This window comes from Crocuta crocuta, unplaced genomic scaffold, assembly GCF_008692635.1.
Source record: "Crocuta crocuta isolate KB4526 unplaced genomic scaffold, BGI_CrCroc_1.0 scaffold29, whole genome shotgun sequence".
NCBI lineage: Eukaryota > Metazoa > Chordata > Mammalia > Carnivora > Hyaenidae > Crocuta > Crocuta crocuta.
The window spans coordinates 3,369,982-3,390,424 of NW_027533280.1; the positions used below are offsets into that span (position 1 = coordinate 3,369,982).

At 42.4% G+C, this 20,443-nt stretch overlaps 1 long non-coding RNA gene across 1 annotated transcript in view; it reads right to left on the reverse strand.

Annotated features, from left to right (window-relative positions):
* Positions 1–17,357: 17,357 nt before the first annotated feature.
* Positions 17,358–20,443, reverse strand: part of LOC144218076 (uncharacterized) — a 9,136-nt gene continuing 6,050 nt past the window's right edge. The window contains exon 2 of the long non-coding RNA XR_013331043.1: positions 17,358–17,572. This is a non-coding gene — a long non-coding RNA (uncharacterized LOC144218076). The remainder of the gene's footprint in view (positions 17,573–20,443) is intronic.

A 20,443-nucleotide genomic window follows, 5' to 3' on the forward strand; every position in this document is an offset into this window, starting at 1 on the left:
CGAGCTGAAGTCAGACACTTAACCAACTGAGCCACCCAGGTGCCCCAAATGAACATAACTTTTTAAAAAATATTTTTTATTTATTTCTAGGAGAGAGAGAGAGAGACAGCGTGAGCAGGGGAGGGTCAGAGAGAGAGGGAGATACAGACTCTGAAACAGGCTCCAGGCTCTGAGCTGGCTGTCAGCACAGAGCCCGACGCGGGGCTCGAACCCACGAACTGTGAGATCATGACCTAAGCGAAAGTCGGACGCTTAACCGACTAAGCCACCCAAGCGCCCCAAAAAATTTCTGATTCTTTAAGCTAGGCTTACTTAGGCTAGGTGCTGAAATCATGCTTACTGATGTAAATACTATTCAAATGTAGGAGAATTTTTGAACAGCAGAGTATGAGCCTTGAACATCTGAGCAGCCTCAGCAGATTTAAGAGCTCTTATCTTCTTTTCACTTTAGAAATTTTGTTTGGGACTCAAATGACTTTATCTGGCAGTAACATATACATCGTTATTTCCGGGTAGCCTCTGCTGACCTGGTCTGTGATGAAAGAATATTGGTTTGCATTTAGGAAAGATTCAAGTAGGGGGAGGGTGGGCGGAGGGAGACAGACATTCTCACACATTGATGGAGGGATGTGACTTGGCACAATCTTTTTTGGAGGGCGATCAAAAAGAAATTTCTATGTGCATACTTTAAAATTTTTTAGCATTTTAATTTATTTTTGAGAGAAAGAGAATAAGTGAGGGAGGGGCAGAGAGGGAGACACAGAATCCAAAGCAGGCTCCAAGCTCTAAGCTGTCAGCACAGAACCCAANGGTTCTTTCCAGAACAGGGGAAAAAAAGCAGTGGAATAAGAAAGTGTCTAAAATCAGAAACCACTGGGATAACATCAACTAGTAACATTAACGAATCAGCCGAATTTTAGTGCACTACAGTTTTAAAACACTCTACTCTTATCCATTTGGTGAGCAAGAACAGCTCTCACTTCCAAGGAATTGTTTGTTTTTATGATTGGCCCAAAGTACTCCATTCAACCAATACGCATCAGTTCGAATAAAATCCAAAGTTGAGGGGCGCTTGGGTGGCTTAGTCGGTTGAGTGCTTGACTTCAGCTCAGGTAACGATCTCGTGGTTCACCGGGCCCTCTGCTGTCAGTGCAGAGCCTGCTTCAGATCCTCCATCCCCCTCTGTTCCTGCCCCTCCCTCCTTCTCTCTCTCTCTCTCTCTCTCTCTCTTTCTCTCTCTCTCTGTCTCAAAAATGAATAAACATTTTTAAAATAATTCAAGGGGCACCTGAGTGGCACAATTGGTTAAGTGTCTGACTTCGGCTCAGGTCATGATCTCACGGTTTGTGANGTGCATACTTTAGATTTAGCATCTATAATCTAAGAATTAATCCTACAAATGTATTTGTAGAAATCAGTTGTTAAAAAAGAAACAACAGCCTCCAAAATGGAGTCACTTGTGCTAAGTCCTTGTCAGCAAACCAAAACTTAATATCTAAATGAGCTACAGTTTCAGCCTCTCCCAGGGATGTAACCTTTGACCACCTCAGTCTGGGATTACCTGGTGAGCACTAGTGAGGTAATCTGCAGGGCAGACCCCTAGAGTCCCCCACAGGGAGGTGATCTTGCCTGAAACAATGCACTTTATGCTAGAAACTTTCTTCCTGGCCCTTCTGCTTATAAAAGCTTTCCATTTTGTACAGCTCCTCAGAGCTCATTTCTTCTAGATCAATGCTGCCTAATTCATGCATTGTCGAATAAAGCCAATAAGAGTTTTATTGAATTTTGTTGTTTAGCACAATATATGTGCATATACTGTGTATTGGAACAGTAGATGTAATAGCAAACACCAAAAGTAACCTAAATGTCTATCAGTAGGAGTCTGGGTAAATTTTACTGAACTCATGACCCTGCAATGCAATAATTAAAAAAAAAAAAAAAAGTATGGGGCGCCTGGGTGGCTTAGTCAGTTAAGCGTCCGACTTTCNTAGCTCAGAGCCTGGAGCCTGTTTTGGATTCTGTGTCTCCCTCCCTCTCAGGCCCTCCCCTGCTCACGCTGTCTCTCTCTCTCTCTCAGAAATAAAAATTAAAAAACATTAAAAATAAAAAAAATAAATTTTTAAACAAAAAATTATATGAATAAAAATATTTCAAAGTTGACACAAATTGAATCCTATCCAAATGAATAAGACCAGAAATGGTGTGAATGTTTATGCAGCACCTACCATGTGCAGCACACTTCCCTGAGACCCCATTATGCAGAGAGGAATAAGACCTCTAGTCCCTGGAGGAAAGAGATAGCACATAATTAATTATTAGATGAGGCAGGACATGGCAAATGCCCTATGGTCACTACAGAGCACCACTGAAAATTCAGAGTAGGCTGAGAATACTGACCCCTTAATCAGGATGCACTTGAGTTAGGTCAAATAGAGATTAGAGGCCCCTTCTGAGTAACCTCAGAGAAAGATAAAACTTCTTGAAGTCATAGAACAGTGGAAAATATGCATGTTGAAATACACNCCTAGAAATAAATAAAAATATTTAAAAAAAAGTATTCTATATCTGATTTGGAAAAGGATATAGCTAACTCCCTAATGTATGTGTTAACTAAAGAGTGTGTGTATGAATATTTGTATGTTAGCATATATTACAGTCCCCAACTTATCATGATTTGAATTAAAACGTTTAACTTTATGGTAGTGGGAAAAGAAAACACATTCAGGAGACATCATACTTCAAATCTTGAATCTGGATCTTGTACTGGGTCAGCATTCTGTGGCCCCACCCTCTCCCATGATGCTGGGCAGTGGCCACAGCTCCCAGTCAGCCACACAGTCCGGAGGGTCAACAGGCCGTACATGGACAGCCACCTGCGCTCACATAGCTGTTCCATTTGTCACTTTCAGTACAGGACTCAGTCAATTACATGCGATAGTCAACAATTCTTTATAAAATAGGCTTTGTGGTGGATGATTGTGCCCAACCAGAGGCTCATGTCTGTGTTCTGAGCATGTCTAAGGCAGGCCAGACTAAGCTAGGTTAGGCATATTTTAATTAATTAATGTATTTATTTATTTAACGTTTATTTATTTTTGAGAGACAGAGAGACAGAGTGTGAGCAGGGGAGGTGCAGAGAAGGAGACACAGAATTGGAAGCAAGCTCCAGGCTCTGAGCTGTCAGCACAGAGCCCGATGCGGGGCTTGAATTCACGAACTGCGAGATCATGACCTGAGCCGAAGTCAGACGCTTAACCGACTGAGTCACCCAGGCGCCCTGGTTAGGCATATTTTTACAAAAAGTTTTTTTACTGTTTTAATTTATTTTCGAGAGAGAGAGACAGAACATGAGCAGGGAAGGCACAGAGAGAGAGGGAGACACAGAATCAGAAGCAGGCTCCAGGCTCTGAGTTGTCAACACACAGCCCAACGTGGGGTTCGAACTCACGAACTGTGAGATCATGACTTGAGCCAAAGTCAGACACTCAACCGACTGAGTCACCCGGACACCCCAGATTAGGCATATTAAGTGCAGTTTTGACTTACAATATTTTCAACTTATAACAGGTTTATCAGGGTGTAACCTCATTTAAGTCGAGGAAGGTCTGTACATATTTCCATATAAATTAATATATATAACATATATTGACTGTTATATTGTAACAATATTCATATTAGCAAAATTATATGCACATATGTAAATTTTATATCATCAAGGAAATATATATATTGTTGCGATACACACACAAGTTTAAACATTTCTGGTTCTCTGCCTCACCTTATGCATAAAAATCTACCTGAGGAGAAAAAAAGATTCAATGTAAAAAGCAAAACCTAAAAATTTTTATAAGAAAATATAGGGGAAGGACACCTGGGGGCTCAGTCGGTTAAACATCAGACTCTTGGTTTCAGCTCAGGTCACGATCACATGACTAGTGGGTTCCATCCCTCTGTCGGACTTTGTGCTGACAGTGTGAAGCCTGCTTGGGATCTCTCCCTCTCCCTCTCTCTGCCCCACCCGAGCTCTCTCTCTCTCTTTCTCAAAATAAATAAATAAACTTAAAAAAAAGAAAAGGAAACCTAAGGGAATACTTTGTGACCTAGAGTTTTTAAAATATCTGTTCATTCAACAGCACCATTTCTTTTTTTTTATTTTTTAATGTTTATTTTTGAGAGAGAGAGAGAGCTAGTGGGGGAGGGGCAGAGAGAGAGGGAGACACAGAATCCGAAACAGGCTCCAGACTCTGAGATGGCTGTCAGCACAGAGCCGAATGTGGGGCTTGAACCCACCAACCGTGAGATCATGACCTCAGCCGAAGTCGGACGCTTAACCGACTGAGCCACCCAGGCACCCCTCAAAAGCATCATTTCTTAAAGAGTGAAAAAAATAGGCCACATACTGTGAAAAAATTCATATATATATGATATATATATATCATATCATATATATATTATATATATACAGAATACATTAAGAACTTCTGCAATCACTTTTAAAAATGAAAGACAATCCAACAGAATAATGTGCAAAAGATATAAAGAGGCAATCCACATAAGAAGATACATCAAGCAGGGCGTCTGGGTGGCTTAGTCGGTTAAGTGTCCGACTTTCGCTTAGGTCATGATCTCGCGGTTCGTGGGTTCGAGCCCCGCATCGGGCTCTGTGCTGACTGCCATCTCAGAGCCTGGAGCCTGTTTCAGAGTCTGTGACTCCCTCTCTCTCTGACCCTCCCCTGCTCACGCTGTCTCTCTCTCTCTCTCTCTCCAAGAAATAAATAAAACATTTAAAAAAATTTAAAAAAAAAGAAGATACATCAAGCAGCCATATGAAAAGGTTCTCAATCAAGAAAATGCAAATTAAAACCGCGAGAGATGATTTCAAATCTTTCAGATGGACAAATACTTAAACATCTGATCCTACCAAGTGTTGACAAGTATTCAGAGAATGAGGGCTGGGGTTGGGATGCACCCGTCAAGGTAGAATGCCTGGGGTGCCTGGATGGCTCTGTTGGTTGAGCCCTGACTCTTGATTTTGGCTCAGATCATGATCTCGGCAGTTCGTGAGACTGAGCCCCGAGAGGTGATGGGATGAAACGCAGACCAGATTATAGGAAACATTGCAGCTCCCTCCTTGCGTGCTCTCCTGGATCACTCATCCTGGGGAAAGTCAACTGTCAAGTTGTGAGGACACAGAAGCAGCTGGAGGAGAGGCTCGCATGGCAAGTATCTGCGCTCCATGCCAGCAGCTTTGGGAGTGAGCCCTAGTGGGAAAGGATCCTCTGGCCTTGCATAGCTTACCTGGTTTTTTTTTGTTGTATTTTTTTTTTTTTTTTTAGAGAGAGAGCACTTGCATGAGAAAGGGACAGGGACAGAGAAAAAGAGAGAGAGAGAGAAAATCTTTTTTTTTTTATTTTTTAACGTTTTATTTCTGAGATAGAGAGAGACAGTGTGAGCAGGGGAGGGTCAGAGAGAGAGGGAGACACAGAATCTGAAACAGGCTCCAGGCTCTGAGCTGGCTGTCAGCACAGAGCCTGATGTGGGGCTCGAACCCACCAAACACGAGATCGTGACCTGAGCCGAAGTCAGACGCTTAACCGACTTAGCCACCGAGGCGCCCCGAGAGAGAGAGAGAATCTTAGGTAGGGTCCACACTCATGCAGACGCCTACTTGGGGCTTGATCTCACACCTCTGGAATCATGACCTGAGCCAAAACCAACAGCCAGATGCTCAACCAAGTGAGTTACCCAGGTCCCTCCTGTTTTGTTTTGTTTTTTTACCCCTTGCTATAGAATGAATGTCTCTCCCCAAAATTCATATGTTGAAGCCCCAAGATGTTGGTATCAGGAGGTGGGGCCTTTGGGGGGTAAGTAGGCCATGAGGGTAGAATCCTTATGAATGGGATGAGGGTCTTTATGAAAGAGACCCCCAGAGAGCTCCCACACCTTCTGCCATGTGAGGATACAGAGAGGGCATGTCAGCCACCAGCCAGGAAGCAGGCCATCACCGGACTCTGAATCTACAGGTGATTTCATCTTGAGCTTCTAGCTTCCATAACTGTAAGAAATAAATTTCTGTGTTTTATAAGTCACTCAGCCTGTGGTCTTTTGTTATAGCAGCCCGAACGGACTAAGACACTCCCTTAAAGAGAAATGTTAAATTATTTAAACTTTTGATATACTCATATTAATTTCTCTAATAAGAGAAATTAAATACTAAAGAATAAGATTTTGTCAGATAAGGGGCGCCTGGGTGGCTCAGTCAGTTAAGCATCCAACTTCGGCNAAAATAAAGATTTTGTCAGATAAAGTTGAGCTTTAGAGGACCACATATCACGTAATATCTAAGATTGTTTTGCCCCCACCCTCAAGAACAAATTTTCGCTCCCTTGGGGGAAATAAAACCCCCATTGAGAATGTATGTTCTAGCTTCGGTCAAGCCCACCAGTGACTATAGCGCCAGCTGATGTCTTGACTGCAACGTCATGAGAGCCTTTGACCTGGAAAAGCTGGCTAAGCCTTTCCTGGATCCTTGACCCTCAGAAACTGTGTGAGATCATCTTTATGGTTTTAAGCCACTGAAGTTTTAGATCAATTTGTTACACAACAGTAGATAGTTCAGACAAGGGGCAGTGTCCACATAAAATGTGTGCCATCTCAGTTTGTCTAAGAGTCAAAGGACTGTCAGGACCTTACGTTTTGGATAGTGCTACGAAGAAAGGAGATACATTGCTTTGGGTTTCACACGGACACCATGCCGCAGTACGTGTGAGCAAATTACTATCAGGCCAAACTATATGAAGTTGCTCTTTTTTTTTTAAGATTTTGTTTTTTAAAGTTACCTCTACACGCAACATGAGGCTTGAACCTACAACCCCATGATCAAGACTCGCAGGCTCTGCTGACCGAGCCAGCCACGTGGTCCTGAAGTTGCCGTTTTTTGTACCCCAAATAATCAAACGCCAGCGATCTCATGTGGTTCAACCTAACAGTTGCCAAGAATCTGAATACAGAAAAGCACGCTCATCAGTTTTGTAGGAAGGCCTATGAATTCTTTAAGTTTTGATTGTGGTTGACTCCAGTAGCTTTGAGCTTTTAATTTACCTGGTCTCAGTTCTCTGATCTGTGAAGTGGGGGTAGTAACACTTTACTTCCTGTCCTCAGAAGGATACAGTGTTACGAGTAATTAGCCTTTGCTACTCAGATGCAAAGATCTGGAGCAGTGCTTACTGCTTGTTAACACTCTGGGTGTATTTTTAGCTTCAAGATATAGAAAATATAAGTGCCTGGCTTTCCTGGCAGATAGTTTTCTTTTCTTTTTAAATCTTTTTAATGTTTATTTATTTTTGAGAGAGACAGAGCATGAGCAGGGGAGGGGCAGACACACACACACACACACACACACACACACACACACACACACACACACACAGAATCTGAAGCAGGCTCCAGGCTCTGAGTTGTGGGCACCGGGCCTGATGCAGGGCTCTTGCTCAATGACCGCAAGATCATGACCTGAGCCCAAGAGGAGCTCACGCGACTGAGCCACCCAGGCGCCCCCTGGCAGGTAGTTTTCCAAGACAATTTTTTACAGGCATGAGCAGCTGGAAAGCCAGATTTTCTGCAGGGAAGAGGTTGTATTTTCTTCCCCTTGAGCAATGCTATTTGACCATCACCATTTACTCTGTTTTCTGAAGAAGGTCTCATGTGTAAATAAATCACTTAGATAAAATTTGTCTTACGACTTTGTGGATTTAGCATTAAAGCCTGTGTGTGTGTGTGTGTGTGTGTGTGTGTGTGTGTGTGTGGGNTTACTGCCAAACCAGAAGCACTATATAAAGATTATATAATGGGGAAAAAATACAAACTAATTTTCTTTTTTGCACTTAAGCTCCTTGAAATAAACACAGAAATGATAATTAACTTCAGCAGCCTGAAGCCTGCTCTATAATGACAAAAGGAACATTCTGAACTAAAATTAACTTCCCCACCAAAGGTGCTAATTTTTGCTTTTATGGTGTCCACATAGTTACAAAGTGAAAAAGCACTGTGGTACAACACATAGAAACTGATTTAGGATGCCGAGAGGACTCACAGGTCCTAGGGCCCTGTGGATGAACAGTAAAATGGAAGATTTGTTGGGATGAGTGCTAGTCCCAGTTTATGATTTTTTAAAAAATTTTTAGTGTTTTTTTAAATTTATTTCTGAGAGAGAGAGAGCATGACTAGGGGAGGGTCAGAGAGAGAGGGAGACACAGAATCCGCAACAGGNTTAAAAAATCTCCCTAAACTCATTAGATGATGGAATGTCTTCTCAAGGGGAACAACATGAAAATCCCTGGCATGCAACTGTCATCCTTAACATTTGGGAAAGGTTGACATTGTTCTCTAACCATTTTGACCGATGAGATATTTATTCAATATAACCCTTCTGAAGTTGTCCCTATGACCGTTTGAACTCAAATGTTTTGTTCTTAGAAGGGGAGGTGGACACTTATGCTTTCCGGCGGCCCAGATTCCAAACGCCATTCCAATTTGGTGAATCTTGAGCTAGATCCTGAGTCCCTTTTCCTGATACAGAGCCAAACAGGCAGCGCTGTGCCCTCTCCTGGATCCCAGCACCTGGAGCGCAGCCCTGCGACCTAGACTGCGCCGACTGGATGACCCTGTGGGGGGTTAGAAACCTCAGGAAGGAATACAAAGGCCCAGACACCCTGTGGAAGAAAGTGGAAAGTCCAAACGTGGCCACGAGTGTCCAGTGACAGGAGGCCCGGCCAGAATTCATTCCCATCATTTGCAGTCCCGGTGTCTCCAGTGATGTGCCTTCCCAGGGTCCTGCCCCTTATCGGGATCCCTTCTGCAGTCACGTTAAGGTTTCACTTCTCTAATAAAGGCAGGTATTCTATCTGCCTTCCAACCTCCATATCTATACCACGGCGAAAGAGGAAAAAAGTACACTGTTGGCACCTCACCTGTTCTCTTTGTCCTTATTGATTTTCATCTCTCTTTTTTTAATTTTTTTATGTCTTTATTTTATTTTGAGAGGCGGAGACAGAGAGTGAGCGGGGGAGGGGCAGAGAGAGAGGGAGACACAGAATCGGAAACAGGCTCCAGGCTCTGAGCTGTCAGCACAGAGCCCGACACGGGGCTCGAACCCACGAACTGTGAGATCATGACCTGAGCTGAAGCCAGACGCTTAACCGATGGAGCCACCCAGGAGCCCCGATTTTCATCTCTTTACTACGATTTCCCTAAGATTTAAAAAGGGAGTAGTGAGAGGGGCACCTGAGTGGTTCTGTCGGTTAAGCGTCTGACTCTTGATCCCAAGAGTTACTGAGATCGAGCCCTGCATTGGGTGGTGTGGAGCCTGCTTGGGATTCTCTCTCTCTCTTTCTCTGACCCTTCCCATGCTTGCACTCTCTTAATCTCTCTCAAAATAAATAAATAAAACTTTAAAAATGTTTTTAAAAAGGGAGGGAGTAGTGATAAACATATGGTAGGTTTTTGAATATTCTGGAAATTGAAGAAGTAATAAAATCAATACCCATAAACCATCACTTAGACTCAACAACCGTCAATATTGTGCCACTTTTGGTTTTACCTGTGGGTGTGCATTGCTGAGCCATTTGAAGTTAAACTGCAAACATCATGGGGGCACCTGGCTGGCTTAGTTGGTTAAGCATGCAGCTCTTGACCTTGGGGCGGTGAGTTGGAGCCCCACATTGAGGGTAGAATTTGACTTAAAAAAACTAGACATCATGATACTTCACCCTTAAATACTTCAGCATGCATTGTCTTGGAATGAAGACATTCCCCTAGATAACCATGATGCCATCAGGGTACTGAAGAAACTCATGAATCCAATCAAAGTCCACACATTTGGTTGTTAGGTCTCTTTGTTCTCTTTTAATCTAGAACAACTCCCCCTTCCCCCATCCCTCCATGATGTTTTCGGTTTCTTTTAACTTTCTGTTTTTAAATAATTATACACTCATGGAGGTTACAAACAAATGTACAGGAAAGTCCCTTGCACCCTCTCCCTGGTTTCCCCCGTGTCTGCATCTCCTACATGAACAGTATAATAATATCAAGGAAAGAAATAGACACTGGTGGGGCGCCCGGGTGGCTGTCAGTCAAGCATCTGACTTTGGCTCAGGTCATGATATCGCAGTTTATGGGTTTGAGTCCTGCATCGGGCTCTGAGGTGACAGCTCAGAGCCTGGAGCCTTGCTTTGGATTCCGTGTCTCCCTCTCTCTGTCCCTCCCTCACTCACACTCTGTCTCTCTCTCTCTCAAAAATAAATAAATATTTTTAAAAATTTTAATACACAGGAATGTCAAAGAAGTCATTTTAAAAAATTAAAGAAAAAAAAGAAATAGATGCTGGTACAATCCACAGAGTTTCTCAGATTTCACCAGTTATACAAGCACCGTGTGTGTGTGTGTGTGTGTGTGTGTGTGTGTGTGTGTAGCTCTATGCAAAATTTTAATAAATCTTTTGAGATACAATTCATATAACATTAAATTCACCTTTACAATTCAATGGTTTTGAATATTCACATATTGTGAAACCATCACCACATTCAATTTTAGTTTTTAAATTTTTTTATAGTTGATTTATTTATTTTGAGAGAGAGACAGACAGAGAGAGCATGCATGCATGCAGGGCTCAAACCTACAAACCATGAGATCATGACCTAAACCGAAATTAAGAGTCAGACACCCAACTGAACCATCCAGGTGCCCCTCTCACTGTGATTTTGATTGGCATCTCAGTAACAACTGATTAGCATCTTTCTATGTGTTTATTGGCCATTTGTATACCTTCTTTGAACAAATATCTATCCAAATTCTCTGCCTATTTTTAAATTGGGTTATATGTCTTTTTTTAATGTTTATTTTGAGAGAGACAGAGAGGGAGAGAGAGCGAGAGAGCATGGTAGGGACAGAGAGAGAGAGAGAGAGGGAGAGAGAGAAAATCCCAAGCAGGCTCCATGTTATCAGTGCAGAGACTGACTTGGGGCTCAAACCCACAAACTGCAATATTATGACCTGAACTAAAATCAAGAGTTGGCCACTCAACTGACTGAGCCACCCAGATGCCCCTGGGCTATATATCCTTGTTGTTGTTTTCATATGTTTATTTATTGTATAGAGAGAGCGAGAGTTCAAGCGGGGGAGGGACACAGAGAGAGGGAGACAGAAGATCTGAAGCAGGCTCTGCATGGATAGCAGACAGCAAGATGTGGGACTTGAACCCACAAACCATGAGATCATGACCTGGGCTGAAGTGGGACATTTAACCAAGTGAGCTAGGTTGCCCCTGGGCTATAATCTTTGAATCATTGCATTGTAAGTGTTCTTTATATATTCCCGAGACAAATTCCCTAACAAGTATCTGATTTGCAAATGTTTTCTCCCATTATCTTTTCACTTCTTGATGATATCCTTTGAAGCAGAAAACTTTTTAATTCTGATGAAGTTCGACCTATCTTTCTTTTGTTGTTTATGTTTTTGGTGCTGTACCTAAGAAATATTGCCTTACCCAACGTTATGAAGACTTATGCCTATTGATTCCTTTAAGACTTTAATAGTTTTGGCTTTTACATTTAGGTCTTTGACCCATTTTAAGTTGTAGATGGTGTGAAGTACGTGTCTACGCTCATTCTTTCACAAGCAGATATCCTTTGATCTCAGCACTCTTGTTCTCCCACTAAATGGTTTTGGCAAAAAATCACATTGTCAAAAAGCATTGCCCTTAAAAAGAAGGGGTTTTTTTTTTTGAAGGGACCTCTCAATTCTATTCCATTGGTCTATATGTCTGTCCTTCTGCTAATATTAAAATGCCTTGTTAACCGTAGCTTTATAGTACGTTTTGAAATTGGGAAGGGTGAATCTTTCAATTTTGTTCTTAAGGTTGTTTTTGGTTGTTCAGAGTCTCTTGCAATTCCATAAGGAATTTAAGATCAGCTTTTCCATTTCTTTTGTTTGTTTGTTTTTGTTTTATTTATTTCTAGGAGAGAGAGAGAGACAGCGTGAGCAGGGGAGGGTCAGAGAGAGAAGGAGTCACAGACTGAAACAGCCTCCAGGCTCTGAGCTGGCAGTCAGCACAGAGCCCGATGCGGGGCCCGAACCCACGAACCGCGAGATCATGACCTAAGCAAAAGTCGGACGCTTAACCGACTAAGCCACCCAGGCGCCCCATCAGCTTTTCCATTTCTGAAAAAGTCTGGTTGGTATTTTGATAGGAATTGTGCTAAGTCTGGGGAATTTCAAGGGGATTTACCATCTTAACAATACTAAGTCTTCCAATGCATGAATAAGGGACTTTTCACTTATTTACTCTTTAATTTATTTAGTCAGTATTTTAGTATAGAGTATATTTATACTATACTTTAGTATAGAACAGTCTCCTTTTCTTTCTTTCTTTTTTTAAAGTGCCAGTGACTATCGCTTCTTGGCCTTTTGGCTAAGATCAAGTGTACAGTGCCAGTGACTAGTTAAGAAAACTGGGCCGGTTGTGCTATAGAATGTTCCACCTTCTGAATTTGTTATTTAACATTTCCTACATTTCTTATAAATTAGCAGTTAGCCCTAAGGGCTTGATTAGATTCAGGTTCAATTTAGGGGGGAGATTAGTTCATAGATGGTGCTGAGCCCTTTATACCATATGACACTGAGACCCACATAAAGGCCGGCTGTCTGGTTGTCCAATGGAAGGGTTTTGATTAGGAGAGTTATATCAACTTTGCCTTATTGTTTTATTTTTAATGTTTATTTATTTTTGAGAAACAGAGCACAAGGGAGAGAAGGACAGAGAAAGAAGGAGACCCAGAATCCAAAGCAGGTTCCAGGCTCTGAGCTGTCAGCACAGAGCCCAACGCAAGGCTCAAACTTGCAAACTACAAGATCATGACCTGAGCCAAAGTTGGATCCTTAACTGACTGAGCCACCCAGGTGCCCCTATCAACTTTGCCTCATAAAAAGGTGTCTCTGATAACAAGTCAGATAAGAAATCGAGAGTCAATAACATGAGTCAGGAAGACCAGCAATCATATGTTGGTGTTATCCAGAAGGAAGGACATAACTTTTTGCATTGCAGCTGTCCCATAATAATGGTGGCATTATATAATAAACTCCAGTGGCAGGAAGGGTAGAGAGGTATAGATGGATTTACAACAAATATGATAGAATTAACAGAACTTGTTGATTAACTGCAAGAATTTGACCTACTTGCATGTGGATAGGAATTAAGGAATTAAGTAGCCTAGGGGAAGAGTTAGGAGTTCAGTATTGAGTATGTGTAATTTGTGTCTATGACATAATCAATAAATATTTACTGAATAAATTGCAGTGGAGATATCCAACATCTGTTTTTTTTTGTTGTTTTTTTTTTTTAATATTGAGAGAAAGAGAAAGAAAGAATGGGAAGGGCAGAGAGAGAGGAAGGGAGAAAATCCCAAGCAGGCTCCACACTATCAGTGTGGAGCCTGATACAGGGCTCAAGGTCAGGAACTGTGAGATCATGACCTGAGCTGAAATCAAAAGTCAGAGGGGCACCTGAGTGGCCAACTGGTTGAGTGTCTGAATTCATCTCAGATCATGATCTCATGGTTTGTGAGTTCAAGCCCCACATCAGGCTCTGTGATGTCAAACAGCTCAGATCCTGGAGCCTGCTTCAGACTCTCTATCTCCCTCTCTCTCTGCCCCTCCCCTGCTAATGCTCTGTCTCTCAAAAATAAATAAATGTCAAAAAATTAAAAAGAGAAAAAAAAAAAGAAAAATCAAGAGTCAGAGGTCTAACCAATTGAGCCACCCAGGCACCCCTCCAAAATCCATTTGTACATACCAATTTGAAATTCAAGAATTATGGGCTGGAGATGTGGAGCTGGGAATTCTTTGTACATAGATAGTCACTGAAAATAAGTTAATTGGTGGGATAATACAGAGGAAAAATGGGTGGCAAGAGAAGAGGGAAGAGAACAGATCACTGAGGCACATCGATATAAAGGAGTAGGTAGAAAGAGTCTTGAAAAAGAGATGGAGAAGGAATAGCCAGAGAAGAAGAAAGAACACAAGAAGTGTGTGATGCTGTAGAAGACACAGGATGAGAAGCAGTTATGGAAGGAGGATGTATCAGTTAGCTATTGCTGAGTAACAATCCACCTCAAGACAGGGGATTAAAGCTACAACTATTTATTTAGCTCATAATTCTGTAGGTTGGAAATTTAGACTGTGCTTATTTGGGTAGTTCTTCTGGTCTCAGTTGGGCTCCCTAATAGTCCCTAACTGCAACCAGTTACAGGTTATCTAGGTAGCTCTTCTTATGGATTTTCGTATGAATAATTGTAGCTGCTTTTTGCAATATACCATAATGAGAATAACCAACATTGAAGATGCTGCTAATAGATCAAGTAGGTGACATTGTTGCGTCCACTGCTCAGCTGAAGCTCCTATTGCCAGAGTCATCAATAATAGCCGTGTCACTCAGTTCACTAAATGACCCAGTGGTAATTGATGATATTGGCAGTAACAACTTCTTCTAAGCAATGTGGGCAAAAGACAGATTTCAGTCAGGCATAGAAAGCTTGTTCAAGAAGCTTGGCTGGGAAAGTGCAGATGTGTTGAAGGAGGGTCTTGTTCTGTTTCACTTTGCTTTTTTTTTTAAATTCTTTAATGTTTATTTTTGAGAGAGAGAGAGAGAGAGACAGAACATGAGTGGAGGAGGGGCAGAGAGAGAGAGGGAGACACAGAATTGGAAACAGGCTCTAGGCTCTGAGCTGTCAGCACAGAGCCCAACGCGGAACTGGAGCTCACAAACTGTGAGATCATGACCTGATCTGAAGTTGGACGCTTAACTGACTGAGCCACCCGGGTGACCCCAACTTTGTTTTTAAGGTAAAGGAACTTGAATATATTTACATGCTAACGAGGAGTTGGTAGAGACAAATATGTTGGAGATACTGGAGAAAAATTACAAAATTCATATGGTTGGTATTAAATGTTCAATCTGAGACCGACCCAGGTATGCAGAAGGTTAAACAAAAATATGACAGGGGGCACCTGGGTGGCTCAGCCAGTTAAGCGTCCGACTTCAGCTCAGGTCATGATCTCATGATCCATGGGTTCCAGCTCTGCACAGGGCTCTGTACTAACAGCTCAGAACCTGGAGCCTGCTTTGGATTCCATGTCCACATTACTCTCTGCCCCTCCCCCACTCACGCTCTGTCTCTCTCAATCTCTCAAAAATGCATAAATGTTAAAAAATTAAAAAAAAACAAACAAACAGGGGTGCCTGGATGGCTCAGTAGGTTAAGCGTCTGACTTCGGCTCAGGTCATGATCTCACGGTTCGTGGGTTCGAGCCCCGTGTCGGGCTCTGTGCTGACAACTCAGAGCCTGGAGCCTGTTTCAGATTCTGTGTCTCCCTCTCTCTCTGACCCTCCCCTGCTCACGCTGTCTCTCTCTCTCTTTCTCTCTGTCAGAAATAAATAAAACATTAAAACAATTAAAACAATAAATAAACAAGGATATGATAAACTACCTTATCTAACAAAATTAATGAGAATGATTTATATGTGAAATCATGAGATGATTTATATGTGAAAATACTACATGTGTTTGTATTAGTAGATGGATTATATACATTACAAAGCTTCGAGGGTCACTTGAGGACTCTCCACTGAGGAAAAACTCCTAGATGCAGCTTTTGTCTCCCCAACCCATGTCTATCTTGGAGCAGGACTCAGAACTATGTGGCATCTCCCAAAAGCAAATGTCTTTTTTTTTTAATGTTTATTTATTTTTGAGAGAGAGAGAGAGAGAGAGAGAGAATGCAAGTGGGAGAGGGGCAGAGAGAGAAGGAGACAGAATCTGAAGCAGGCTCCAGGCTCTGGGCTGTCAACACAGAGCCCAACACGGGGCTCAAACTCACTAACAACAAGATCCTGACCTGAGCCAAGGTCAGACACTTCATTGAGCCACCCAGGTGCCCCTAAAATCAAATTTCAAATTCACAAAGCATTAACAAGTGGTGTACATTTTATGAAGAATTTGGAGGAAGATACAGTTACATACAACATACAGAAAAGCAATGAAAATCCTCAGTAACCATTTCTAGTTTCTTCATAAAGTTCCTTTTCAACCAGTCTGTTAGCCCTTTAATATTTATTTTATTGTTCTAAAGAGCTGTTTTGGTTCTTATCAAATATTTGTCCCTGATGGATAGGTCTCTTCCCAGGAGAGGAATTCTGTTTTTTCAGTCTTTCTGTTTGGCCATCTTGACCTGTTGGCTTTTGACTTCGTGCTCATTAATTACCTCAGGGTAACAACATGGCTGCTTTGGCTCCAGATAGCACATCTGTGTTTGTCTCCATTTATCAGGCAAGGAAAAGCTTTCCCAGAAGTGCCTCTAGCTGAGGCACTTTCCTTTCTTAGGAAAAGTCTGAGTAAGTGAGCATAAATTCTTGGGCACATTGCCATGTCAAATATAATCAGGGTTTGTTAGGGAAGAAAAGGGTGAAGGGATCTGGGGAAGGCAATCAGCAACGTCAGCCACAGCTGAGTTCTTAGAGGGTGGCTGTCCTGGTTCCGTGTCCAAGTGTGTGCTTGGAGTCTGCTCCTCACGTACGCGCTTTCTTGGCTCAGTTAGGACTCCATGCCTCCTCCCGCTGACTCAGCACGCCCTCCTCCCGCCCGCACAGAAGGCACCACTGCGTCTCTGCCACGCTGCGATGCTGCCACAGCGGCTCCCAGAGCAGGCACACACACACTCAGCCAGCCATTCATCCCACCGGCGTCCACGGGAGGCCTAGCAGCACAAACCGGATCTTCCTCATGCCTGACCTTGGCGGCCATCTTGCTAACAATGTCGGCATAGAGCTACCACACTGCCTAAGGGTTTTCTTCCAGACCCTTAAAGTGGACTGGGGACATAGGCTTCTCTTCCGGGAGCTGCCTCCTTTTCCTTGCCCTAGATCTCAACCTGTGGATCTGCCCTCCTCCCCTGACTCTCTTCTCCATTTCTTCCTCATCAACAACTCCCAGGCCTGGAAGTACAGCCACACCCCGTTTCCTCCCACCTCCAGCCTCCTGGCTAAGCCTTAATGCTAGACCCGAGTTTCTTCTGTGCATCACAGCAGAAAGTCGGAGGTCTTCCAGGCCCTTGGTATGACAAAAGGGAGGTAAAGGCGTTTTTGATCCATTCTCACTTGACAATGCTGGAATATCAAGCCATTCTTTTTCTCTGCAAAATTCTGTTTTGGGTTGCACAACATCGTGACTGCAGCTAACGTCCCTGAGTCGTACACTAAAAAAATGGTTAAAATGGCAAATTCTCTGTTATATGTTTTGTTACCACAATTTAAAAAATTAATAATGTAATATACTAAAAACCATAGAATCATATACTCTAAACGAGTGAATTATAGGGTAAATGAATAACATCTCAATAAAGGTCTGAATATTAATTCCTTCTTTTTCTTTGCTCTTCTTGGGTAACAACCCAACTTTGCTTCACTCCCATCTCTCGGTCACTGCAAGTGGATGCCATAGGCTGTCTAAGGTCAAGGTCAGGTCTGACAAAAGATAAGACAAGAAAAACATATTAATATTTTGTTTTATATAAATACTTCCATTAAATACTTGTGTACATCTCTCCCTTTTTTTTTTAAAATTTTTTAATGTTTTATTTATTTCTAGGAGAGAGAGAGACAGCGTGAGCAGGGGAGGGTCAGAGAGAGAGGGAGTCACAGACTGAAACAGGCTCCAGGCTCTGAGCTGGCAGTCAGCACAGAGCCCGACGCAGGGCTCGAACCCACAAACCGCGAGATCATGACCTAAGTGAAAGTCGGATGCTTAACCGACTAAGCCACCCAGGCGCCCTTCTCCCTTTCTTATTTAAAAAAAAAAAAGGCATATTGGGGCACCTGAGTGGCTCAGTTGGTTAAGCAGCCAACTTTGGTCTAGGTCATGATCTTACCATTCCCAAGTTCAAGCCCTGCACTGGGCTCTGCGCTGACAGCTCAGAGCCTGCAGCCCACTTCGGATTCTGTGTGTTTCTCCCTCTCTGCCCTTCCCCCATTCACGCTCTGTCTCTCTCAAAAACTGTTTAATTAAAAAAATTTTTTAAATGGCATATTATACACACTGTTTTGCCTCTTCTCTTTTGTTGTTGAGACTATTTCCCCCAGGAAATCCTGATAATGGTCCCATTGACAACTATTAAGAGTATCCAAAGTGTATCCAACTGACCTGTTCACAAGAAACAAACATATACCCAGAAAAACACAAACACATATCCTCATGTAGGCTGTGAGACTGAAGTCAGTGAGGCTAATTTAGTACTACAGAGTTAAATAAACTAGTTTTAATCTGGTATTAACATTGTAGTTGAAATCACTTAAGGACCATCTGCTATTTCCAGGTCATAAACCTGAGGATAGTACTGGATAGCACCTATTTTTTTTAAAAAAATTATTTATTTATTTATTTATTTTTAATGTTTTATTTATTTTTGAGAGAGAGAGAGACAGTGTAATCAGGGGAGGTCAGAGAGAGAGGGAGACACAGAATCTGAAACAGGCTCCAGGCTCTGAGCTAGCTGTCAGCACAGAACCCGGTGGTTTTTTAATTTATTTTTGAGACAGAGAGAGACAGAGCAGAGTGGGGGAGGGGCAGAGAGAGAGACACACAGAATCTGAAACAAGCTCTAGGCTCTGAGCTGTCAGCACAGAACCTGATGCGGGGCTCTAACCCACAAACCGTGAGATCATGACCTGAGCCAAAGTCAGACACTTAACTGACTGAGCCAGCTAGGCACCCTGCGCCTATTTTGTTTTGAGCCTTTCATTTTAGAAGGTGTCTCAATGAGTGTGAGTCATTTTATTTGAATGCAAGTACAAGTAGGGACTGGCATTGCCCTGTGCAGCTTCTGTTAGATTTATAATACAAACTCAATTTTGGTCTTTTTTGTTCGTTAGACTTCAGACCCAATATGGCTGTGGTCAGGACTGAGCACTTAAGGAAGAGCTGGGTCTGTAAAATAAAAGAATATTAGCGTTGAGAAGAACTTTAGTTTAAACTGCCTCCCAATTTAAAATCTTTTCTGGGGCACCTGGGTGGCTCAGTCGGTTAACCGTCTGTCTTCAGCTCGGGTCATGATCTTGCAGTCCGTGAGTTCGGGCTCCACTTTGGGCTCTGTGCTGACAGCTCAGAGCCTGGAGCCTGCTTTGGATTCTGTGTCTCCCTCTCTCTCTGCCCCTCCCCTGCCCCCACCCCCCGCTTGTGTTCTGTCTCTCTGTCTCTCAAAAATAAACATTAAAAAATAAAATAAAATCTCTTTTCCAAAATCTCCCACCTACTTGGTTATCATCTATTCGCTGCTCAATGTTTTTTTGGGGGGTACATGCATTACATCTATCTATCTATCTATATCTTATTTATTTTTATTCATGTGTATTCATTTATATTAACTCCTTTATTCTATTTTTATGTATTTTATTTTTTAAATATTTATTTATTGTGAGAGAGAGAGAGAGAATCCCAAGCAGGTTCTGCACCACGCACCATCAGTGCAGATCCTGAGCCAGGGCTGGAACTCACAAACTGCGAGATCATCATGACCTGAGCAAAAACCAAGAGTCAGATGCTTACTGACTGGGCCACCCAAGTGCCCCTACTCTTTATTTTCCCCAACTCTTTTATTTTAATATTTATTAATTTACTGGGGAGACTGACCGTGTGGAAACTGCTTGGGGTTCTCTCTCTCTGCCTCTCACAATAAATAAATAAACTTTAAAAGGGGCAATATTTATTAATTTATTATTTATTTTATTGAAATAATATTCACATAGCATAAAATTAACCATTTTATTTTTATTTTTATTAAAGTTTTTAAATGTTTCTTTATTTTTGAGGGAGAGAGAGAGACAGAGTGTGAGCGGGGAGGCGCAGGGAGGGGTAGACACAGAATCCGAAACAGACTTCAGGCCCTGAGCTGTCAGCACAGAGCCCGATGTGGAGCTTAAACCCACAAACTGTGATATCATGACTTGAGCCCAAGTCCGACGCTTAACCAACTGAGGCTTCTGCCGACCAGGTGCCCTGTAAAATTAACCATTTTAAAGCATACAACTCAGTAGCACCTAGTACATTCACAATGTTGTGCGATCACCATCGCTATCTGGTTTCAAACATTTGTATCATTTCCAAAGGAGATTGGCACCCATTAAGCAGGTGCCTCAGACCCTGGCAACCACTACCTACTTTCTATTTCTATCTCTATGTGTGTGTGTGTGTGTTTTTTAATGTTTTATTTATTTCTAGGAGAGAGAGAGAGAGAGACAGCGTGCACAGGGGAGGGTCAGAGAGAGAGGGAGTCACAGACTGAACAGGCTCCAGGCTCTGAGCTGGCAGTCAGCCCATAGCCCGACGCAGGGCTCGAACCC